Source organism: Magnolia sinica, chromosome 6 (assembly GCF_029962835.1).
Source record: "Magnolia sinica isolate HGM2019 chromosome 6, MsV1, whole genome shotgun sequence".
Taxonomy (NCBI): domain Eukaryota; kingdom Viridiplantae; phylum Streptophyta; class Magnoliopsida; order Magnoliales; family Magnoliaceae; genus Magnolia; species Magnolia sinica.
The window spans coordinates 73,276,993-73,282,992 of record NC_080578.1 but is presented as its reverse complement, the minus strand read 5'-3'; positions in this window follow the sequence as shown (position 1 = coordinate 73,282,992).

Sequence of the window (6,000 nt, the reverse complement as noted above, 5' to 3'; positions counted from 1 at the left end):
AAATCAGCCATTGGACTTGGTGGAAGTAGCCCAACGGACAGATCAGCCCATAAAACAGTGAATTGGGGCCCACCTGATATCTGGATATACTTCAATTTTCGTCTCAACCCATAAAATGGGGTGGTACAACAAATGGACAGAGCGGATCTTATATGTACATCACAGTGGACCCCACATGTACAGCACATGTACATGGAGTACACATGCCCACGCCACACCACCATGTCAAGGCAGCTTTGAATGCCTTGACCCGACCTCCTTCACGTCCTCATGCGTGAAACATTTAACGGACGTGCCTATCCATCTAGGTTTGAGTAGTGGGGCCCACCGATCATCCAAATATGTAATCTGGACCATCAATTGAGTCCCTATGGTAGGGACGACCCTAACGATGCTTGCCTTCTGACACCATGCAAGTGATTGAAAGATCCTAGCCGTTAAATGCAGGATGGATGACAGAATGAAAGAGTCCGTGGGCCACACTGAAAGCAGTCAAGAACCATCCATTCCCGATAGGTTTTTTGAGCTGAATCTGGTGAACGGCGTAGATCTCTCAAACGTCAGCTGAAGTGGGCCCCATCAAGAACCAGCGCATCAGTCCGCAAGTTCTGCTCGCAAACAGATCTGCGGACGATCGAGATGGGCCGTGCTGCAATCTTCGGGACAGGAATCTAGACCGTCCATTAGGTGTAATACACCCCAGGAAACAAAACCCGGGAATCCCCAAGGTTCATGCAAGATGTGGCACGTATAACAACGGGCGCAAGGGAGACCGTTTCTTGAGGAAACCATCAATCTAAGCCATTCAGTGATCACCATCATATTCATTAGAACGATCAGGACTGTCCAAACCACCTCCTAAGCAATTCTGAATCCAACCAAGAAGTCGAGTTGGAGGATCGCACTATTAACTGCGTTGATTCCAATCTTGACGCAAGAAACTTCCAAAAATCACTACGGAAAAAAGAGAGTTGTCTTAGCTGCATAAAAAGCCTTCGCAGGCAGTTTCTAACCTATTCTGCGAAAACTCCAGGCCATCTAGCCGACCTTCCTACCACTATAAAAGAAAGAGAGGAGAAGTGAGAGAAGGAATTGAAAATTCCATCCACGACTGGGACGTCGAGAGCAAAGAGAGTATTTCAGATTTTATTTTATTTTTTACTGTTTCTTCTTATTATTTCTTTTGAGAGCTAGTCCAATCATGTTGGGCTAAACCTCTTAGCTAGGGCTAAAGATGTGAAGCTTGTAGCGTGATGGGAGAACTTTTTGCTTATGCCTTTTGTTTAGACTGAACTGCTGTTGATTTTGGTTTAATTAAGGGAATGTTTTAGTTTTTAATGATTTGTTGTGAGTAAAATTACAATGGGTCTGCGATAGCTTTGAGCATGTTCCTTTCCTTTTTATGATTATGACGGGAAGCTCTATTCGTTCACCATCGTTTCCTGGGCATGGTCGGATGACAGTACCCTTCCTAACCTTCATACATCTTATGATTGGTTATTAATTAGTTTAATTCTGTTGTTTGCTTTGTCTCCTAAGCATGGTTTGGTGATGGAATCCATTCTAATTCATATACCTTTCATCTATTGAAAACTATATCAAAGAAAGTTCAGTTCGATTTTTATGGTTACACCCTGCAACTGGATGAAGATGGGACTATAAATCCAGTTGAGTTCTTTAAACAGGCATAAGATCTCCCAGATCTCTACAAGTGGATCCTCTGAATCCCTAGTTCCCTTCCTCTGAATTCTCTAAGTTTTAGATAAATATTTCAGCATTATTCCCTCAATTACATTCGATTTAGAATTCATCTTAGTTTAGTTCTAGTTCTACTTAGTTTTAGATTACGTACAGGTTTCAGTCCCTTGGGATTCGACATCGGTCTCACCGAGTTTATTACTACATCACAACCCTATACTTGGGGCGTGAACACCAGGAACTGAGAATAGGGTACTACGGAGGCTGTTGCGGCCGGAACCGGCTATCAGATTCCTTGTGAGTCTAGTCACAGAATCTAGGACGTGACAGGAGTTGGTATCAGAGCATAACAAGTAATCTTGGACATAATTTGAGATAACACTGCATGTCTGCTGCGAGCTTAGGACAAGTCATGTCCCGAGTGTGTTTCCCTTGTTTTCGTTTGAGCCTTCGAGGATTCTAATCTTAAGGTGCTCATTACCTTTGTTCTTGTGTAGGCGATGCCGCCTAAGCGAGGTTCCCGTGGCCATGGTTCTCATTCTGCTCCAGCGACCCGATCGACCCGAGCACATCCTGCTCCACCCGTTGTAGACTCTAGTCTCAATCCTATACCTAAGGTTGTGATTCCACCCCCAGTAGCATCTGTTCCCCCACCTGAGCCTGCTATTCTAGTTTCTGAGACTCTTGCCACTCCTGTGCCTCCGCCTGAGGCTAGTGCCGCCCCTATTTTCCCGACGGTTCCTTTAGGGATTGAGCATTTTCAGCAATTGATGCAGGCTGTCACTGCTGCCCTGTAGACCTGTCAGCTTGCCGCTGAGGTTCCTGAGAAGTCTAACTAGCTGTGAGCGAGCATGATATTCCGTGAGTTCCGGCAGCATGAACCCTCTAGGTTCAGGGGTGAGCCCGAACCTTCTGCCTCCGAGTTATGGCGCACTAAGGTGGAGAGGATATTCGACACCATACAGTGTCCGAGTGAGTAGAGAGTCTCGTTAGCCACTTTCCTTCTGCAGGGCGAGGCCTGACATTAGTGGTCATCAGTATCGAGGATGGTCGGGCCAGGTTTTATTTGGACCAAGAAGGACTTCGTGGATCGTTTTGACCAGAAGTTCTTTCCCGAGCATGTTCAGGAGCAGAAGGCGATTGAGTTTGAGACCCTAATTCAGGGTGATATGACGGTGTCCCAGTATGAGGCCCATTTTGTAGTGCTTTCCCGATTCGCTTCCTACCTCGTCGACGATGAGGAGCGGAAAGCTCGCCGTTTTGTGAGCGGCTTGCGTCCCACTCTTCGCAACCGCATGGTGGGACATTGCTTGACGACGTTTGATCAGGTCGTTCACAGAACATTGGTAGAAGGAGGACTGGGCCATGTCTCAAAGGACCCGAGATCAAAGTTCTTGCAAAGACCGAAAGAGGAGGGCACCTTCCGGCAACTCCAAACAGCACCATCAGCAGAGGCAGAGAGGCTGATATGAGTCTAGGCAATCCACAGCGCAGTCAACAACATCATCATCAGCACAGCTAGCCGCTCCTTCCTCCGGGCCATTTTCTAGTGTTTGCTATGGATGTGGGTAGACAGCGCATCGGAGGCATGATTGCCCTCTCCCCTTGCAGCAACAGAGGCCACCGCAGTTGCCTCCTCCCCATCCTCCTCAGCAGCAGCAGCATCAGCAGCGAGCACAGCATCAGGCTCTTGCTCCTAGGCTGCCTCCTCGGCAATAGAGATAGCTAGGCAGGCCTCCATAGCGGCCACAACAGCAGCAGAGACATCAGCGGAGGGGATATGTACCTCCCCTATAGGCCCTGAGTTGAGTATACATTGTCACACAACAGGTGCAGAGTCAGGATCCACAGTCTTTAAGCTTACTTCCTTTGCCAGCTGTAAACAAGGAAAAATCAGCGCCCACGCTGATTAGTGTTTTTAATATGGATGATTATGGATGTTGGAGTCGCCACTAGCCGAATAATCTCAGAATCCCACAGTCGGCTAGAACTGCAGAATACGTAAAGTCGGAGAAATTTGAAGACTTCCCTCCCTTAGATTGAGTCCTGGTCTGCTATCCGGGATTATGGGTAAGGGATCTCGGTTACAAAGAGGGAAGGTGTTAGGCACCCTCTCTGCCCGTACAAATGTACGGTCTCTACTTAGTGTAGTAAAACAATCTCAAGGGATGATGTATGCTGTGGTCGAGATGGGACTAAGCACACACGTGGATTTCTGATGTAGCAAGATCCAAGACTTCAGCAAGCCACAGAGCATATGTCCAAGGCATGTCTAGAAGGCGAATGTAATGATGCTTATGTAAAAAGGTAAAGAAGAATGGACTAGATTACTAGGAATTTCTGATATGACAAGATCAGGTGTACGGCAAGTTACAGAGCATACATTCACTAGAGATCAAGAGGAGCAGGGGGGTTGAGAAGGGAATAGATGTCATGGTGAATGCTTATATGTAAAATGAATGGATCTTTAGCTTGATCTTTGAGTGAGTTAAGGTATGGATTGAACCATGATCAATCTAGGCTAGATTTATGGATTAGAAAGGTTGAGAGGAAGGCTAGGGGGCGACTGAAAATTTTGAATCGTTGAAGGCTTAGGAGCTCCTTCCCTTTCCTTCACTCTCTTCCTCACTCTCTCCCTTTCTTTCTCACTTAGCCTTGGGAATGTGAAGTGGCTTGTTAGGGATGGCTCAAATGAGAAGAGGTGAGGGCTATTTCTAGCCTTCTCCAATGGCATTGTTATAAATAGGGGGTAGGTAAGGGTTAAAATTAGGAAATGGAGGCTTGTGATTGGCTAGGGGGAGAGGAGTGCCACATGGCGTGTTCCCATTGGCTTTGGGGGCTGGTAAAATGGTAAATAGTGAAGATGAGGAGGGTAAATACCAGAGAAAGTTGACTTTTAGACTCTAGGACAGCTGTCTACACGCGAGCCGCATGTGGCGGCACTCTGAGTACCACCGGCGGTAGTCAAACTACTGCCCGGGCTCTGTTCGGGCCAGGTTTGCACGTGTGGGCTTTATCTGATGTGTTGGATCGAACGGTGGCTTTCTTCTAGGGTTTTATGACTCGGCCAGGTTGGCTGGGGCTTGGGTAACGGGTTCTAGTCATGGTATAAGGTATAGGTGGGGGCTGTGTGTGAATTGAACGTTTCAATCAAGGTTTTGGGTCTCGGTTTGGAAGTTTTGAGATTTTTGTGGCAGGGTTAAGTTTAGGCTAGGATTAGAGTTTGGTTTAAGGTGTGATCATGGTTCCTGGCCTGTCTTAGCCTTTTTCAAGATTTTATCCTGGGTGAGGTGTCTACACTAACTCACGGTAGATTTTATTCCGTGTAGTAGGCGTAGGGCCAGGACTCGCAGTCTTCTTCTGGTGGAGTCGTCGATGGTATTCTCCTTATTTATGCTTGTGTTGATCATATTCTGTTTGATTCCGACGCTTCCCATTCTTTCGTGGCCAAGGATTTTGTCCATCGACCGGTATTCCGTCAGAGTCTGTGTCTGAGGCTTTGGCCGTTTTGACTCCCTTGGGGAAGTCCACTGTTTTGTGTTGTTGTTGCCTTCTTATCCGGTTTTGGTTGGCGATATGTTCTTACCCGCCGATTTGTTTGTGTTGCTGATGACAGAGTTCGATGTTATCATGGGTATGGACTGGCTTGCTGAGTACCATTGTACCTTGGACTGTGCCGCGAGAACAGTTACATTTCATATTCTTGACTTGCCAGTGTTCTAGTTCATTATCGAGCCAAGAGGAGAGCCGTTGTCCAATTTGTTGGCTTGTATTATCGAGGAGTCTGTGGCAGGGTGTATTGAGCAGCTGCTAGTAGTTTACGAGTACCTGGATGTGTTCCAGGAGATCCCGGGTTTGCCACTGCGTCGGCAAATTGAGTTTCAGATTGATTTGGTGCCCGGTACAGCGCCTTTCTCGAAGGCCTCCTATCGGATGGCACCGATGAAGTTGCGGGAACTACAGGAGCAGTTGGATGAGCTCCGGGAGTTGGGTTTTATTCATCCCAGCAATTCGCCGTGGGGAGCCCCGGTATTGTTCGCGAAGAAGGATGGCTCGTTGAGGCTCTGTATGGATTACCACAGCTCAATAGGATCACTATCAAGAACCGATACCCGCTTTCCAAGATCGATGATTTGTTCGACCAACTGCAGGGTGCACAGTTCTTTTCCAGGATAGACTTGCGCTCCGGTTACTATTAGATTCAGGTCCGAGAGGAGGACATTCCAAAGACAGCATTTCGAAGGTGCTGCGGTCACTTTGAGTTTCTGGTCATGTCGTTCAGACTGACCAATGCACCCGCCG